We start from the raw sequence: 17,005 nt of genomic DNA, 5'->3' as shown, positions 1-17,005 counted from the left end.
GGTGGATGGCTCGTTCCAGATACATTAGCAGTCTGCTTTTTGCATTCTGTGCACTAAGTTTTGCCTGCTTCTACTCCTTCTCCTACCTATCTTCTGCTCTGTCTCTCTCTCTGAACTCCCCTCCTCTTCCTCTCTTGTGGGCAACCACGTGACATCCATCAACATGTCATCATCCTCACCTTAACCACCGCTGACATTAGAGATCTCGAAGTAGGCAGCAACAGCGGGGACCACCCTCCTTGGGCTGATCTGGGTACTGTTGTCAGACTGCTAAGTGGCAACCGTTGATACCTCCTTTTCCTGATCTGATGCCAAGAATGGCTGCGCATTGGTATGGTCTTGGAATGGATGGTAAAATAATTCCTCTGACTTGAGTGGAGGGGATATGGTGGTGGTCTCTTTGGGGGCGCACACAGCATAGAGTTAAGAGGGTGCAGATAGAGACGATGAGGAGGGTCCAGAAGCGGAAGGTTGAGTGAGCCACTCAACCAACTCCGATGCATCCTTTGACGTAATCGCACGCACCTTCTGCAATTTCCCACTTAGGCTCCGGCCTGGTGGATCTGCCCGACCCCTACCACCCCTGCGGAATGGCCTGCCTCTTCCTCTGCCTGTCATTTTCAAAATAACCCACTGAAAAAAGTCCCTAAAGAGCAGTATTTGTGGAAGAAGGAATATCACACCCCTGCCTCAATCAGTTTTTTTGGGGGGGCAAATGGTATTTCACACCAGTTTAAATTATTTGTTCCAATAGTGTTTGTCACTCTGTGTAGCTGCAGCAAGAACCGAAAACAAATGCTGCACTACCCAAATGCACTATATAGAAAGTATATTATTGGTATATCACACCCCTGTTTTAATCTGTTTTTTTGGAGGGCAACTGGTTTCTCACATCAGTTGAAACTGTTTGTGCCAATAGCGTTTTTCACTCTGTGTAGCTGCGGTAACACAGCAGAACTGCAAACAAATGCTGCACTACCCAAATGCACTATATAGAAAGTATATTATTGGTATATCACACCCCTGCCTCAATCACTTTTTTTGGGGTGCAACTAGTATATCACAGCAGTTGAAATTATTTGTTCCAATAGCGTTTGTCACTTTGTGTAGCTGTGGTAACGCAGCAGAACCGCAAGCAAATGCTGCACTACCCAAATGCACAATATATAAAGTATATTTTTGGTAAATCACATCCCTGTTTCAATCATTTTTTTGGGAGGGAAACTGGTATATCACGCCAGTTGAAATTATTTGTTCCAATAGCGTTTGTCACTCTGTGTAGCTGCAGTAACACGGCAGAATGGCGAACAAATGCTGCACTACCCAAATGCACTATATAGAAAGTATATTATTGGTATATAACACCCCTGCTTCAATTTTTTTTTTTTTTGGGGGGGCAACTGGTATATCACACCAGTTGAAATTATTTGTTCCAAGAGTGTTTCCCCCTCTTATAGCTGCACTATCGCAACTGCTGCACAACAAAAATACACTATAATATACTTTCTATGTTAGAAAGTATATTATATCACACCCCTCTGTATGTCACACCTATCAATAACACAACTATACCAGTTCTTTAAAGGACTTTTGTGGCCCTATTAGCTAGCGTTTGGTGTCCCTAACAGTCTGTCCCTGCTCCACACAGAAACTTCTTCCTACACTGCCAAAAGACTGAATGTAAAATGGTGGCCAGATCGGGTTTATTTCTAAGGTAGGGGGTATGTCCATGTGCTGAATCGTCTCAATTGGCTGTTCTGTACCACCTGATGGATGTGTCATGGGTCAAAGCTCTTCACAATGTAAAAGAATATGGTACCGGCGGACGTTGCAATATGCTCGCCCATTCGGCGTAATGTGAATGAGCAAAGTTCGCTGTGAAAAACGACCGCAAACCGCAAGGCCAGCTCTACTTGACAGTAGTTACAGCTCCACCCGTCGGCACTGCCATGCACTTTTGCAGATACCGACAAGCTCAAGCACTGGCCTACCTTTTGTTCTACATATGTGTGCAGGGATTTTGCAAAAAACGTAGCAAAAAACTGCCACACTGTTGAGTAGGTGATTTTACCCCCAACACTCTGCACTAACTGACTGCTATGGACGCTGCCTCCGTGAACCCCTGCACCACTACTTTCCAGGCTGGCAGACTCCTGCAAAGTGGGTGGTCTACCCCAGGCACTTTTTCCTGACCTCCCACTGCTGTTACCCTGCTGACTCCCGGCCACGCTACCGACTTACTGGCTCCACCGCTGCCACACGCGCAAGCTGCCACCCTCTTCTACCGATGATGATGAATCCCCTTTGTCACCCAGCTCCCAATTGCGATCGGCTACATCATCATCGAGTACTGTCTGCACGTCACTGATGTCCTCCTCAATGGTCTCTGAGGGAGGGGCCTGACAACTCGAGACACTAGCTCCCACTCCACTCTCCTCATCACAAGTTGCCCGCCTACTGAAGGAAGCGGCGGATCTCCTCCAGATCTTGGCAATAGCTCCTGACTGTCCTTTAGTAGCTCGTACTCGCTGTATAGAGGAGCTGAGCACACAGCATATAATTCTTCTCTGACTGAGGGAACAGAAAAGGACAGAGGCAGGTTGAAGACAGGTGAACGCTCCCAGGCCATGCCAGCTACAGTTTGTGTCTGATGAACCCACTGACTCTTGGCTGGGGGTGGTTGATGTCACTTCAGACGAAGTGGATGACCGAGTCAATTATTCAAGAACCGCTGGGATGCTGGTCACGACATGACCTCTAGATGACACTGGGAACTCAGGCCTCTCGAAGTGACTGATTTAGCCATGTCCCCCTTACTCTGCTGTGACCTGTGACTGCACCAGAAACATTTAGGCTTCTGCCTCTACCTTGTGCAGGACCTGTCACTTCTCTGTCTAACATACTATTAGATCAAATAAATAAATAAAAATGAAATTAATACACCCCAAAAAAGGCTGTCATTTTCTCACTGCACCACACAATGGCTAATAAGCCAGATTTTTTTCACTAACACACCTCCAAAAAAGGTTTTAGAACATATAACTGCACCTCTTAACGGCAAATAAGTTCTTATCTTTTTCCACTAACACACTCCAAAAAAGGCTTTAGAACAAAGAACTGCACCACTGAATGGCAAATGAAACTTTTTGTTTTCCACCAATACACGCAAAAAAGGATATCATTTTCTCACTTCACCACACATCGTCTAATAAGCCCTTTTTTTTGCACTAATACACCTCCAAAAAATACTTTAGAACATATAACTGCACAGCTTAAAGACAAATAAGCCCTTAATTTTTTTTTCCACTCATATACACCCCAAAAAAGGCATTAGAACATATAACTGCAACGCTGAACAGCAAATAATACTTTTTGTTTTCCACCAATACACACCAAAAAAGGCTATAATTTTCTCACTTCACCACACATTTTCTAATAAGCCCTTTTTTTTTTCACTAATACACCTCCAAAAAAGGCTTTGAAACATATAACTGCACCGCTTAACGGCAAATAAGCCCTTATTTTTTTTCCACTTATACACCTCAAAAAAGACTTTAGAACATATAACTACATAGCTGAACGGCGAATAATATTTTGTTTTCCACCAGTACACTCCAAAAAATGCTATATTTTTCTCACTTCACCACACATCGTCTAATAAGCCCTTTTTTTGCACTAATACACCTCCAAAAAGACTTTAGAACATATTACTGCAACGTTTAATGGCAAATGAGCCCTTATTTTTTTCCACTAATACACCCCAAAAAAGGCTTTAGAACATATAACTGCACCGTTGAACGGCAATCAATACGTTTTGTTTTCCACCAATACACGCCAAAAAAGGCTATTTCTCACATCACCACACATCGTCTAATAAGTAGAGTTGAGCGGACACCGGCATGTTCGGATTCGACGGGTTCGACCAAACTTCACAAAAAAGTTCGAGTTCGGGACCCAAACTTGACCCCGAAACCCATTGAAGTTAATGGGGACCTGAACTTTTGAGCACTAAAATGGCTCTAAAAATGTCATGGAAAGGGCTAGAGGGCTGCAAATGCCAGCAAAATGTGGTTAAGAGCATGGCAAGTGCTCTGCAAACAAATGTGGATAGGGAAATGACTTTAACCACCTCCGGACCGCCTAACGCAGATGTGCGGTCCGGAGGTGGCGGCCCTGCGCAGAGTCACGCATATATGCGTCATCTCGCGAGGGCCGGGATTTCCTGTGAACGCGCGCACACAGGCGCGCGCGCTCACAGGAATGGAAGGTAAGCGAGTGGATCTCCAGCCTGCCAGCGGCGATCGCTCGCTGGCAGGCTGGAGATCCGAATTTTTTAACCCCTAACAGGTATATTAGACGCTGTTTTCATAACAGCGTCTAATATACCTCCTACCTGGTCCTCTGGTGGTCCCTTTTGTTAGGATCGACCACCAGAGGACTCAGGTAGGTCAGTAAAGTCGCACCAAACACCACACTACACTACACCCCCCCCGTCACTTATTAACCCCTTATAAACCCCTGATCACCCATGATCACCCCATATAAACTCCCTGATCACCCCCCTGTCATTGATCACCGCCCTGTCATTAATCACCCCCCTGTCAGGCTCCGTTCAGATGTCCGTATGATTTTTACGTATCCACGGATACATGGATCGGATCCGCAAAACGCATACGGACGTCTAAATGGAGCCTTACAGGGGGGTGATCAATGACAGGCGGGTGATCACCCATATACACTCCCTGATCACCCCCTGTCATTGATCACCCCCCTGTCATTGATCACCCCCCTGTAAGGCTCCATTCAGACGTCCGCATGATTTTTACGGATCCATGGATACATGGATCGGATCCGCAAAAACACATGCGGACGTCTGAATGGAGCCTTACAGGGGGTGATCAATGACAGGCGGGTGATCACCCATATACACTCCCTGATCACCCCCCTGTCATTGATCACCCCCCTGTAAGGCTCCATTCAGACGTCCGCATGTGTTTTGTGGATCCGATCCATGTATCCATGGATCCGTAAAAAATCATGCGGATGTCTGAATGGAGCCTTACAGGGGGGGTGATCAGTGACAGGGGGGTGATCACCCTGATCACCCTGATCACCCCCTGTCATTGATAACCCCCCTGTAAGGCTCCATTCAGACGTCCGCATGTGTTTTGTGGATCCGATCCATGTATCCATGGATCCGTAAAAAATCATGCGGATGTCTGAATGGAGCCTTACAGGGGGGGTGATCAGTGACAGGGGGGTGATCACCCTGATCACCCCCTGTCATTGATAACCCCCCTGTAAGGCTCCATTCAGACGTCCGCATGTGTGTTGTGGATCCGATCCAGGTATCCATGGATCCGTAAAAAATCATGCGGATGTCTGAATGGAGCCTTACTGGGGGGGTGATCAGTGACAGGGGGGTGATCACCCTGATCACCCCCTGTCATTGATAACCCCCCTGTAAGGCTCCATTCAGACGTCCGCATGTGTTTTGTGGATCCGATCCATGTATCCATGGATCCGTAAAAAAATCATGCGGATGTCTGAATGGAGCCTTACAGGGGGGGTGATCAGTGACAGGGGGGTGATCACCCTGATCACCCTGATTACCCCCTGTCATTTATAACCCCCCTGTAAGGTTCCATTCAGACGTCCGCATGTGTTTTGTGGATCCGATCCATGTATCCATGTATCCGTAAAAAATCATGCGGATGTCTGAATGAAGCCTTACAGGGGGGGTGATCAGTGACAGGGGGGTGATCACCCTGATCACCCTGATCACCCCCTGTCATTGATAACCCCCCTGTAAGGCTCCATTCATACGTCCGCATGTGTTTTGTGGATCCGATCCATGTATCCATGGATCCGTAAAAAATCATGCGGATGTCTGAATGGAGCCTTACAGGGGGGGTGATCAGTGACAGGGGGGTGATCACCCTGATCACCCCCTGTCATTGATAACCCCCCTGTAAGGCTCCATTCAGACTTCCGCATGTGTTTTGTGGATCCGATCCATGTATCCATGGATCCGTAAAAAATCATGCGGATGTCTGAATGGAGCCTTACAGGGGGGGTGATCAGTGACAGGGGGGTGATCACCCTGATCACCCTGATCACCCCCTGTCATTGATAACCCCCCTGTAAGGCTCCATTCAGACGTCCGCATGTGTTTTGTGGATCCGATCCATGTATCCATGGATCCGTAAAAAATCATGCGGATGTCTGAATGGAGCCTTACAGGGGGGGTGATCAGTGACAGGGGGGTGATCACCCTGATCACCCTGATCACCCCCTGTCATTGATAACCCCCCTGTAAGGCTCCATTCAGACGTCCGCATGTGTTTTGTGGATCCGATCCATGTATCCATGTATCCGTAAAAAATCATGCGGATGTCTGAATGGAGCCTTACAGGGGGGGTGATCAGTGACAGGGGGGTGATCACCCTGATCACCCTGATCACCCCCTGTCATTGATAACCCCCCTGTAAGGCTCCATTCATACGTCCGCATGTGTTTTGTGGATCCGATCCATGTATCCATGGATCCGTAAAAAATCATGCGGATGTCTGAATGGAGCCTTACAGGGGGGGTGATCAGTGACAGGGGGGTGATCACCCTGATCACCCTGATCACCCCCTGTCATTGATAACCCCCCTGTAAGGCTCCATTCAGACGTCCGCATGTGTTTTGTGGATCCGATCCATGTATCCATGGATCCGTAAAAAATCATGCGGATGTCTGAATGGAGCCTTACAGGGGGGGTGATCAGTGACAGGGGGGTGATCACCCTGATCACCCCCTGTCATTGATAACCCCCCTGTAAGGCTCCATTCAGACGTCCGCATGTGTTTTGTGGATCCGATCCATGTATCCATGGATCCGTAAAAAATCATGCGGATGTCTGAATGGAGCCTTACAGGGGGGGTGATCAGTGACAGGGGGGTGATCACCCTGATCACCCCCTGTCATTGATAACCCTCCTGTAAGGCTCCATTCATACTTCCGCATGTGTTTTGTGGATCCGATCCATGTATCCATGGATCCGTAAAAAATCATGCGGATGTCTGAATGGAGCCTTACAGGGGGGTGATCAGTGACAGGGGGGTGATCACCCTGATCACCCTGATCACCCCCTGTCATTGATAACCCCCCTGTAAGGCTCCATTCAGACGTCCGCATGTGTTTTGTGGATCCGATCCATGTATCCATGGATCCGTAAAAAATCATGCGGATGTCTGAATGGAGCCTTACAGGGGGGGTGATCAGTGACAGGGGGGTGATCACCCTGATCACCCTGATCACCCCCTGTCATTGATAACCCCCCTGTAAGGCTCCATTCAGACGTCCGCATGTGTTTTGTGGATCCGATCCATGTATCCATGTATCCGTAAAAAATCATGCGGATGTCTGAATGGAGCCTTACAGGGGGGGTGATCAGTGACAGGGGGGTGATCACCCTGATCACCCTGATCACCCCCTGTCATTGATAACCCCCCTGTAAGGCTCCATTCATACGTCCGCATGTGTTTTGTGGATCCGATCCATGTATCCATGGATCCGTAAAAAATCATGCGGATGTCTGAATGGAGCCTTACAGGGGGGGTGATCAGTGACAGGGGGGTGATCACCCTGATCACCCTGATCACCCCCTGTCATTGATAACCCCCCTGTAAGGCTCCATTCAGACGTCCGCATGTGTTTTGTGGATCCGATCCATGTATCCATGGATCCGTAAAAAATCATGCGGATGTCTGAATGGAGCCTTACAGGGGGGGTGATCAGTGACAGGGGGGTGATCACCCTGATCACCCCCTGTCATTGATAACCCCCCTGTAAGGCTCCATTCAGACGTCCGCATGTGTTTTGTGGATCCGATCCATGTATCCATGGATCCGTAAAAAATCATGCGGATGTCTGAATGGAGCCTTACAGGGGGGGTGATCAGTGACAGGGGGGTGATCACCCTGATCACCCTGATCACCCCCTGTCATTGATAACCCCCCTGTAAGGCTCCATTCAGACGTCCGCATGTGTTTTGCGGATCCGATCCATGGATCCGTAAAAATTATACGGACGTCTGAATGGAGCCTTACCAGGGGGGTGATCAATGACAAGGGGGTGATCCGGGAGTCTATATGGGTGATTACCCCCCTGTCATTGATCACCCCCCTGTCATTGATCACCCCCCTGTCATTGATCACCCCCCCCCCCCCCCCTGTAAGGCTCCATTCAGACTTTTTTTTTGGCACAAGTTAGCGGAAATTTTTTGTTTGTTTTTGTTTTGTTTTTCTTACTAAGTCTCATATTCTACTAACTTGTGTCAAAAAATAAAATCTCACATGAACTCACCATACCCCTCACGGAATCCAAATGCGTAAACATTTTTAGACATTTATATTCCAGACTTCTTCTCCAGGGCAGTATAAATACCCCACATGTGACCCCATTTCGGAAAGAAGACTCCCCAAGGTATTCGCTGAGGGGCATATTGAGTCCATGAAAGATTGAAAATTTTGTCCTAAGTTAGCGGAAAGTGAGACTTTGTGAGAAAAAAACCAAAAAAATCAATTTCCGCTAACTTATGCAAAAAATAAAAAATTTCTAGGAACTCGCCAGGCCCCTCATTGAATACCTTGGGGTGTCTTCTTTCCAAAGTGGGGTCACATGTGGGGTATTTATACTGCCCTGGCTTTTTAGGGGCCCGAAAGTGTGAGAAGAAGTCTGGGATCCAAATGTCTAAAAATGCCCTCCTAAAAGGAATTTGGGCCCCTTTGCGCATCTAGGCTGCAAAAAAGTGTCACACATCTGGTATCGCCGTACTCAGGAGAAGTTGGGGAATGTGTTTTGGGGTGTCATTTTACATATACCCATGCTGGGTGAGAAAAATATCTTGGTCAAATGCCAACTTTGTATAAAAAATGGGAAAAGTTGTCTTTTGCCAAGATATTTCTCTCATCCAGCATGGGTATATGTAAAATGACACCCCAAAACACATTCCCCAACTTCTCCTGAGTACGGCGATACCAGATGTGTCACACTTTTTTGCTGCCAAGGTGGGCAAAGGGGCACATATTCCAAAGTGCACCTTTCGGATTTCACAGGCCATTTTTTACACATTTTGATTGCAAGGTACTTCTTACACATTTGGGCCCCTAAATTGCCAGGGCAGTATAACTACGCCACAAGTGACCCCATTTTGGAAAGAAGACACCCCAAGGTATTCCGTGAGGGGCACGGCGAGTTCCTAGAATTTTTTCTTTTTTGTCACAAGTTAGCGGAAAATGATGATTTTTCTTTTTTTTTTCTTTTTTCCTTACAAAGTCTCATATTCCACTAACTTGCGACAAAAAATAAAAGATTCTAGGAACTCGCCATGCCCCTCACGGAATATCTTGGGGTGTCTTCTTTACAAAATGGGGTCACTTGTGGCGTAGTTATACTGCCCTGGCAATTTAGGGGCCCAAATGTGTGAGAAGAACTTTGCAATCAAAATGTGTAAAAAATGACCGGTGAAATCCAAAAGGTGCACTTTGGAATATGTGCCCCTTTGCCCACCTTGGCAGCAAAAAAGTGTGACACATCTGGTATCGCCGTACTCAGGAGAAGTTGGGGGATGTGTTTTGGGGTGTCATTTTACATATACCCATGCTGGGTGAGAGAAATATCTTGGCAAAAGACAACTTTTCCCATTTTTTTATACAAAGTTGGCATTTGACCAAGATATTTTTCTCACCCAGCATGGGTATATGTAAAATGACACCCCAAAACACATTCCCCAACTTCTCCTGAGTACGGCGATACCAGATGTGTCACACTTTTTTGCTGACAAGGTGGGCAAAGGGGCACATATTCCAAAGTGCACATTTCAGATTTTGCAGGCCATTTTTTACACATTTTGATTGCAAGTTACTTCTCACATATTTGGGCCCCTAAATTGCCAGGGCAGTATAACTACGCCACAAGTGACCCCATTTTGTAAAGAAGACACCCCAAGATATTCCGTGAGGGGCATGGCGAGTTCCTAGAATCTTTTATTTTTTGTCGCAAGTTAGTGGAATATGAGACTTTGTAAGGAAAAAAGAGAAAAAAAAAATCATCATTTTCCGCTAACTTGTGACAAAAAATAAAAAATTCTAGGAACTCGCCGTGCCCCTCACGGAATACCTTGGGGTGTCTTCTTTCCAAAATGGGGTCACTTGTGGCGTAGTTATACTGCCCTGGCAATTTAGGGGCCCAAATGTGTGAGAAGAACTTTGCAATCAAAATGTGTAAAAAATGACCGGTGAAATCCAAAAGGTGCACTTTGGAATATGTGCCCCTTTGCCCACCTTGGCAGCAAAAAAGTGTGACACATCTGGTATCGCCGTACTCAGGAGAAGTTGGGGAATGTGTTTTGGGGTGTCATTTTACATATACCCATGCTGGATGAGAGAAATATCTTGGCAAAAGACAACTTTTCCCATTTTTTTATACAAAGTTGGCATTTGACTTTGTAAGAAAAAAAAATAAAAATAAAATCATCATCATTTTCCGCTAACTTGTGACAAAAAATAAAAAGTTCTATGAACTCACTATGCCCATCAGCGAATACCTTAGGGTGTCTACTTTCCGAAATGGGGTCATTTGTGGGGGTTTTCTACTGTTTGGGCATTGTAGAACCTCAGGAATCATGACAGGTGCTCAGAAAGTCAGAGCTGTTTCAAAAAGCGGAAATTCACATTTTTGTACCATAGTTTGTAAATGCTATAACTTTTACCCAAACTATTTTTTTTTGCCCAAACATTTTTTTTTTATCAAAGACATGTAGAACAATAAATTTGGCGAAAAATGTATATATGGATGTCGTTTTTTTTGCAAAATTTTACAGCTGAAAGTGAAAAATGTCATTTTTTTGCAGAAAAATCGTTACATTTTGATTAATAACAAAAAAAGTAAAAATGTCAGCAGCAATAAAATACCACCAAATGAAAGCTCCATTAGTGAGAAGAAAAGGAGGTAAAATTCATTTGGGTGGTAAGTTGCATGACCGAGCGATAAACGGTGAAAGGAGTGTAGTGCCGAAGTGTAAAAAGTGCTCTGGTCATGAAGGGGGTTTCACCTAGCGGGGCTGAAGTGGTTAAATAACATAAAATACATAACAATAAAAAAACTTGATCTAGGAGGACGAGGTCCATATGGAGAAAGAGGTTGAGGAGGCAGTGGATGTGGCTGTGTAGGTGGAAGTGGCGGTGGAGGAGGTAGCTAACACTGGTTTTTGGGTTTAATTAAGTTATTTATTTTAAATTAGGGTACACCCCAAAACATTGGGAAATATAACCTGTGATAACCCCCTCCAGCCGTGCTAAACAAACGTTCAGACGATACCCTGGCTGCAGGGCAGGTCAGTGCCTCCAAGGCGTAAAGGGCAAGCCCAGGCCATGTGCCCAATTTGGAGACCCAGTAGTTGCAGAGGGAAGACCCATCAGTCAGTTTGTGTAGGCGTGTGCAAACATACTGCCCTACCATGTCGCATGTCACATGTCCCAGTGATGTTCACGATCCAACTGGATATCTGCTCTATCAACTTCTGATGTTCTTTTCTGCGCCTACCCTGTTGATCACGGTTAGCGGCGAATCAGGGTTCCACGCCGGAGACAAAGCGTGAGAAAGAGAGACCACATCCAAGGCAGGTCAATGGATGACATTTAATAGTGATCGAGTGGAAATGTGGGAGAAGCTATTAAAACTGAAGAATTGAAGGAAAGGAGGGGGCGCGTGGAAATTACCCAGTCCCGACTGGGGGAGGTAGTGACGATAAATAACAATGCAGGACTCTTAAGATGCCCTGTCATTTGAATGATTAATTAAAAAATTATAGAAGAATGTCACTGGGGTATTTAGGATTTGGAAACGTTAGCCAGGAGAGGCCCTGCTGCCGCTTTGTTGACTCTAGATAACTTCTGCCTGATCAACTTTCAATGTTCTTTTCTGAGCCTACCATGTTGATTACGGTTATCAGCGAATAAGGGTTCCATACCGGAGAGAGAGCGCGAGAAAGGGAGACCTCATCCTAGGGAGGTCAATGGCTGCAATGGGATGGAGTGGAAATGTGGGACAAGTTATTAAAGCAGAAGGATCAAATAAAAGGGCCAATTAAAGATTAATTTTTGAAATTTAAGTCCTTGTCACCTACGCAGAGCAGGGCTTTTTCATCGCCAGAAATGGGTTAATGTCACCAATAGAGTTGAGCGGACACCTGGATGTTCGGGTTCGAGAAGTTCGGCCGAACTTCCCGAAAATGTTCGGGTTCGGGATCCGAACCCGATCCGAACTTCGTCCCGAACCCCAGTGAAGTCAATGGGGACCCGAACTTTTCGGCACTAAAAAGGCTGTAAAACAGCCCAGGAAAGGGCTAGAGGGCTGCAAAAGGCAGCAACATGTAGGTAAATCCCCTGCAAACAAATGTGGACTAGGGAAATGAATTAAAATTTAAATTAAATAAATAAAAATTAACCAAAATCAATTGGAGAGAGGTCCCATAGCAGAGAATCTGGCTTCACGTCGCCCACCACTGGAACAGTCCATTCTCAGATATTTAGTCCCAGGCACCCAGGCAGAGGAGAGAGGTCCCTTAACAGAGATTCTGGCTTCATGTCATCAGAGAATCAGTCTGCATGTCATAGCAGAGAATCAGGCTTCACGTCAGCCACCACTGCAACAGTCCATTTTCATAAATTTAGGCCAAGTACCCAGGCAGAGGAGAGAGGTTCCGTAACACAGAATCTGGCTTCATGTCAGCAGAGAATCAGTCTTCATATCATAGCAGAGAATCAGGCTTCACATCACCCACCACTGCATCAGTCCATTTTCATAAATTTAGGCCCAGCACCCAGGCAGAGGAGAGAGGTCCCGTAACAGACAATCTGGCTTCATGTCAGCAGAGAATCAGTCTTCATATCATAGCAGAGAATCAGGCTTCAAGTCAGCCACCAATGCAACAGTCCATTGTCAGATATTTAGGCCCAGCACCCAGGCAGAGGAGAGAGGTCCCGTAACAGACAATCTGGCTTCATGTCAGCAGAGAATCAGTCTTCATGTCATAGCAGAGAATCAGGCTTCACGTCACCCACCACTGTAACAGTCCATTTTCATAAATTTAGGCCCAGCACCCAGGCAGAGGAGAGAGGTCCCGTAACAGACAATCTGGCTTCATGTCAGCAGAGAATCAGTCTTCATGTCATAGCAGAGAATCAGGCTTCACGTCAGCCACCAATGCAACAGTCCATTGTCAGATATTTAGGCCCAGCACCCAGGCAGAGGAGAGAGGTCCCGTAACAGACAATCTGGCTTCATGTCAGCAGAGAATCAGTCTTCACATCATAGTAGAGAATCAGGCTTCACGTCACCCACCACTGTAACAGTCCATTTTCATAAATTTAGGCCCAGCACCCAGGCAGAGGAGAGAGGTCCCATAACAGAGGATCTGGCTTTATGTCAGCAGAGAATCAGTCTGCATGTCCTAGCAGAGAATCAGGCTTCACGTCAGCCACCACTGCAACAGTCAATTGTCAGATATTTAGGCCCAGCACCCAGGCAGAGGAGAGAGGTCCCGTAAGAGAGGATCTGGCTTCATGTCAGCAGAGAATCAGTCTGCATGTCATAGCAGAGAATCAGGCTTCACGTCAGCCACCACTGCAACAGTCCATTTTTATGAATTTAGGCCAAGCACCCAGGCAGAGGAGAGAGGTTCCGTAACACAGAATCTGGCTTCATGTCAGCAGAGAATCAGTCTTCATATCATAGCAGAGAATCAGGCTTCACGTCACCCACCACTGCATCAGTCCATTTTCATAAATTTAGGCCAGCACCCAGGCAGAGGAGAGAGGTCCCGTAACAGACAATCTGGCTTCATGTCAGCAGAGAATCAGTCTTCATGTCATAGCAGAGAATCAGGCTTCACGTCACCCACCACTGCAACAGTCCATTTTCATAAATTTAGGCCCAGCACCCAGGCAGAGGAGAGAGGTCCCGTAACAGACAATCTGGCTTCATGTCAGCAGAGAATCAGTCTTCATATCATAGCAGAGAATCAGACTTCACGTCAGCCACCAATGCAACAGTCCATTGTCAGATATTTAGGCCCAGCACCCAGGCAGAGGAGAGAGGTCCCGTAACAGAGAATCTGGCTTCATGTCAGCAGAGAATCAGTCTTCATATCATAGCAGAGAATCAGGCTTCAGGTCACCCACCACTGCAACAGTCCATTTTCATAAATTTAGGCCCAGCACCCAGGCAGAGGAGAGAGGTCCCGTAACAGAGGATCTGGCTTCATGTCAGCAGAGAATCAGTCTGCATGTCCTAGCAGAGAATCAGGCTTCATGTCAGCCACCACTGCAACAGTCCATTGTCAGATATTTAGGCCCAGCACCCAGGCAGAGGAGAGAGGTCCCGTAACAGACAATCTGTCTTCATGTCAGCAGAGAATCAGTCTGCATGTCATAGCAGAGAATCAGGCTTCACGTCAGCCACCACTGCAACAGTCCATTTTAATAAATTTAGGCCAAGCACCCAGGCAGAGGAGAGAGGTTCCGTAACACAGAATCTGGCTTCATGCCAGCAGAGAATCAGTCTTCATATCATAGCAGAGAATCAGGCTTCACGTCACCCACCACTGCATCAGTCCATTTTCATAAATTTAGGCCCAGCACCCAGGCAGAGGAGAGAGGTCCCGTAACAGACAATCTGGCTTCATGTCAGCAGAGAATCAGTCTTCATATCATAGCAGAGAATCAGGCTTCACGTCACCCACCACTGTAACAGTCCATTTTCATAATTTAGGCCCAGCACCCAGGCAGAGGAGAGAGGTCCCGTAACAGACAATCTGGCTTCATGTCAGCAGAGAATCAGTCTTCATGTCATAGCAGAGAATCAGGCTTCACGTCACCCACCACTGTAACAGTCCATTTTCATAATTTAGGCCCAGCACCCTGGCAGAGGAGAGAGGTCCCGTAACAGACAATCTGGCTTCATGTCAGCAGAGAATCAGTCTTCATGTCATAGCAGAGAATCAGGCTTCACGTCACCAACCACTGTAACAGTCCATTTTCATAAATTTAGGCCCAGCACCCAGGCAGAGGAGAGAGGTCCCGTAGCAGACAATCTGGTTTCATGTCAGCAGAGAATCTGTCTTCATATCATAGCAGAGAATCAGGCTTCACGTCAGCCACCAATGCAACAGTCCATTGTCAGATATTTAGGCCCAGCACCCAGGCAGAGGAGAGAGGTCCCGTAACAGACAATCTGGCTTCATGTCAGCAGAGAATCAGTCTTCACATCATAGTAGAGAATCAGGCTTCACGTCACCCACCACTGTAACAGTCCATTTTCATAAATTTAGGCCCAGCACCCAGGCAGAGGAGAGAGGTCCCATAACAGAGGATCTGGCTTTATGTCAGCAGAGAATCAGTCTGCATGTCCTAGCAGAGAATCAGGCTTCACGTCAGCCACCACTGCAACAGTCAATTGTCAGATATTTAGGCCCAGCACCCAGGCAGAGGAGAGAGGTCCCGTAAGAGAGGATCTGGCTTCATGTCAGCAGAGAATCAGTCTGCATGTCATAGCAGAGAATCAGGCTTCACGTCAGCCATCACTGCAACAGTCCATTGGCATATATTTAGGCCCAGCACCCAGGCAGAGGAGAGAGGTCCCGTAACAGAGAATCTGTCTTCATGTCAGCACAGAATCAGTCTGCATTTCATAGCAGAGAATCAGGCTTCACGTCAGCCACCACTGCAACAGTCCATTGGCATATATTTAGGCCCAGCACCCAGGCAGAGGAGAGAGGTCCCGTAACAGAGAATCTGGCTTCATGTCAGCAGAGAATCAGTCTGCATGTCATAGCAGAGAATCAGGCTTCACGTCAGCCACCACTGCAACAGTCCATTGTCAGATATTTAGGCCCAGCACACAGGCAGAGGAGAGAGGTCCCGTAACAGAGAATCTGTCTTCATGTCAGCAGAGAATTAGTCTGCATGTCATAGCAGAGAATCAGGCTTCACGTAAGCCACCAGTGCAACAGTCCATTGGCATATATTTAGGCCCAGCACGCAGGCAGAGGAGAGAGGTCCCGTAACAGAGAATCTGGATTCATGTCAGCAGAGAATTAGTCTGCATGTCATAGCAGAAAATCAGGCTTCACGTCAGCCACCACTGCAACAGTCCATCGTCAGATATTTAGGCCAAGCACCCAGGCAGAGGAGAGAGGTCCTGTAACAGAGAATCTGGCTTCATGTCAGCAGAGAATTAGTCTGCATGTCATAGCAGAGAATCAGGCTTCACGTCAGCCACCAGTGCAACAGTCCATTGGCATATATTTAGGCCCAGCACGCAGGCAGAGGAGAGAGGTCCCGTAACAGAGAATCTGGATTCATGTCAGCAGAGAATTAGTCTGCATGTCATAGCAGAAAATCAGGCTTCACGTCAGCCACCACTGCAACAGTCCATCGTCAGATATTTAGGCCAAGCACCCAGGCAGAGGAGAGAGGTCCCGTAACAGAGAATCTGGCTTCATGTCAGCAGAGAATTAGTCTGCATGTCATAGCAGAGAATCAGGCTTCACGTCAGCCACCAGTGCAACAGTCCATTGGCATATATTTAGGCCCAGCACGCAGGCAGAGGAGAGAGGTCCCGTAACAGAGGATCTGGCTTCATGTCAGCAGAGAATCAGTCTGCATGTCATAGCAGAAAATCAGGCTTCATGTCAGCCACCACTGCAACAGTCCATTGTCAGATATTTAGGCCCAGCACCCAGGCAGAGGAGAGAGGTCCCGTAACAGAGGATCTGGCTTCATGTCAGCAGAGAATTAGTCTGCATGTCCTAGCAGAGAATCAGGCTTCACGTCACCCAACATTGGAACAGTCCATTGGCATATATTTAAGCCCCGACACCCAGACATAGGAGAGGTTCATTCAACTTTGGGTAGCCTCGCAATATAATGGTAAAATGAAAATAAAAATAGGATTG

The sequence above is a fragment of the Bufo gargarizans genome, chromosome 6 (assembly GCF_014858855.1).
Source record: "Bufo gargarizans isolate SCDJY-AF-19 chromosome 6, ASM1485885v1, whole genome shotgun sequence".
NCBI lineage: Eukaryota > Metazoa > Chordata > Amphibia > Anura > Bufonidae > Bufo > Bufo gargarizans.
This window is presented reverse-complemented; position numbering follows the sequence as displayed.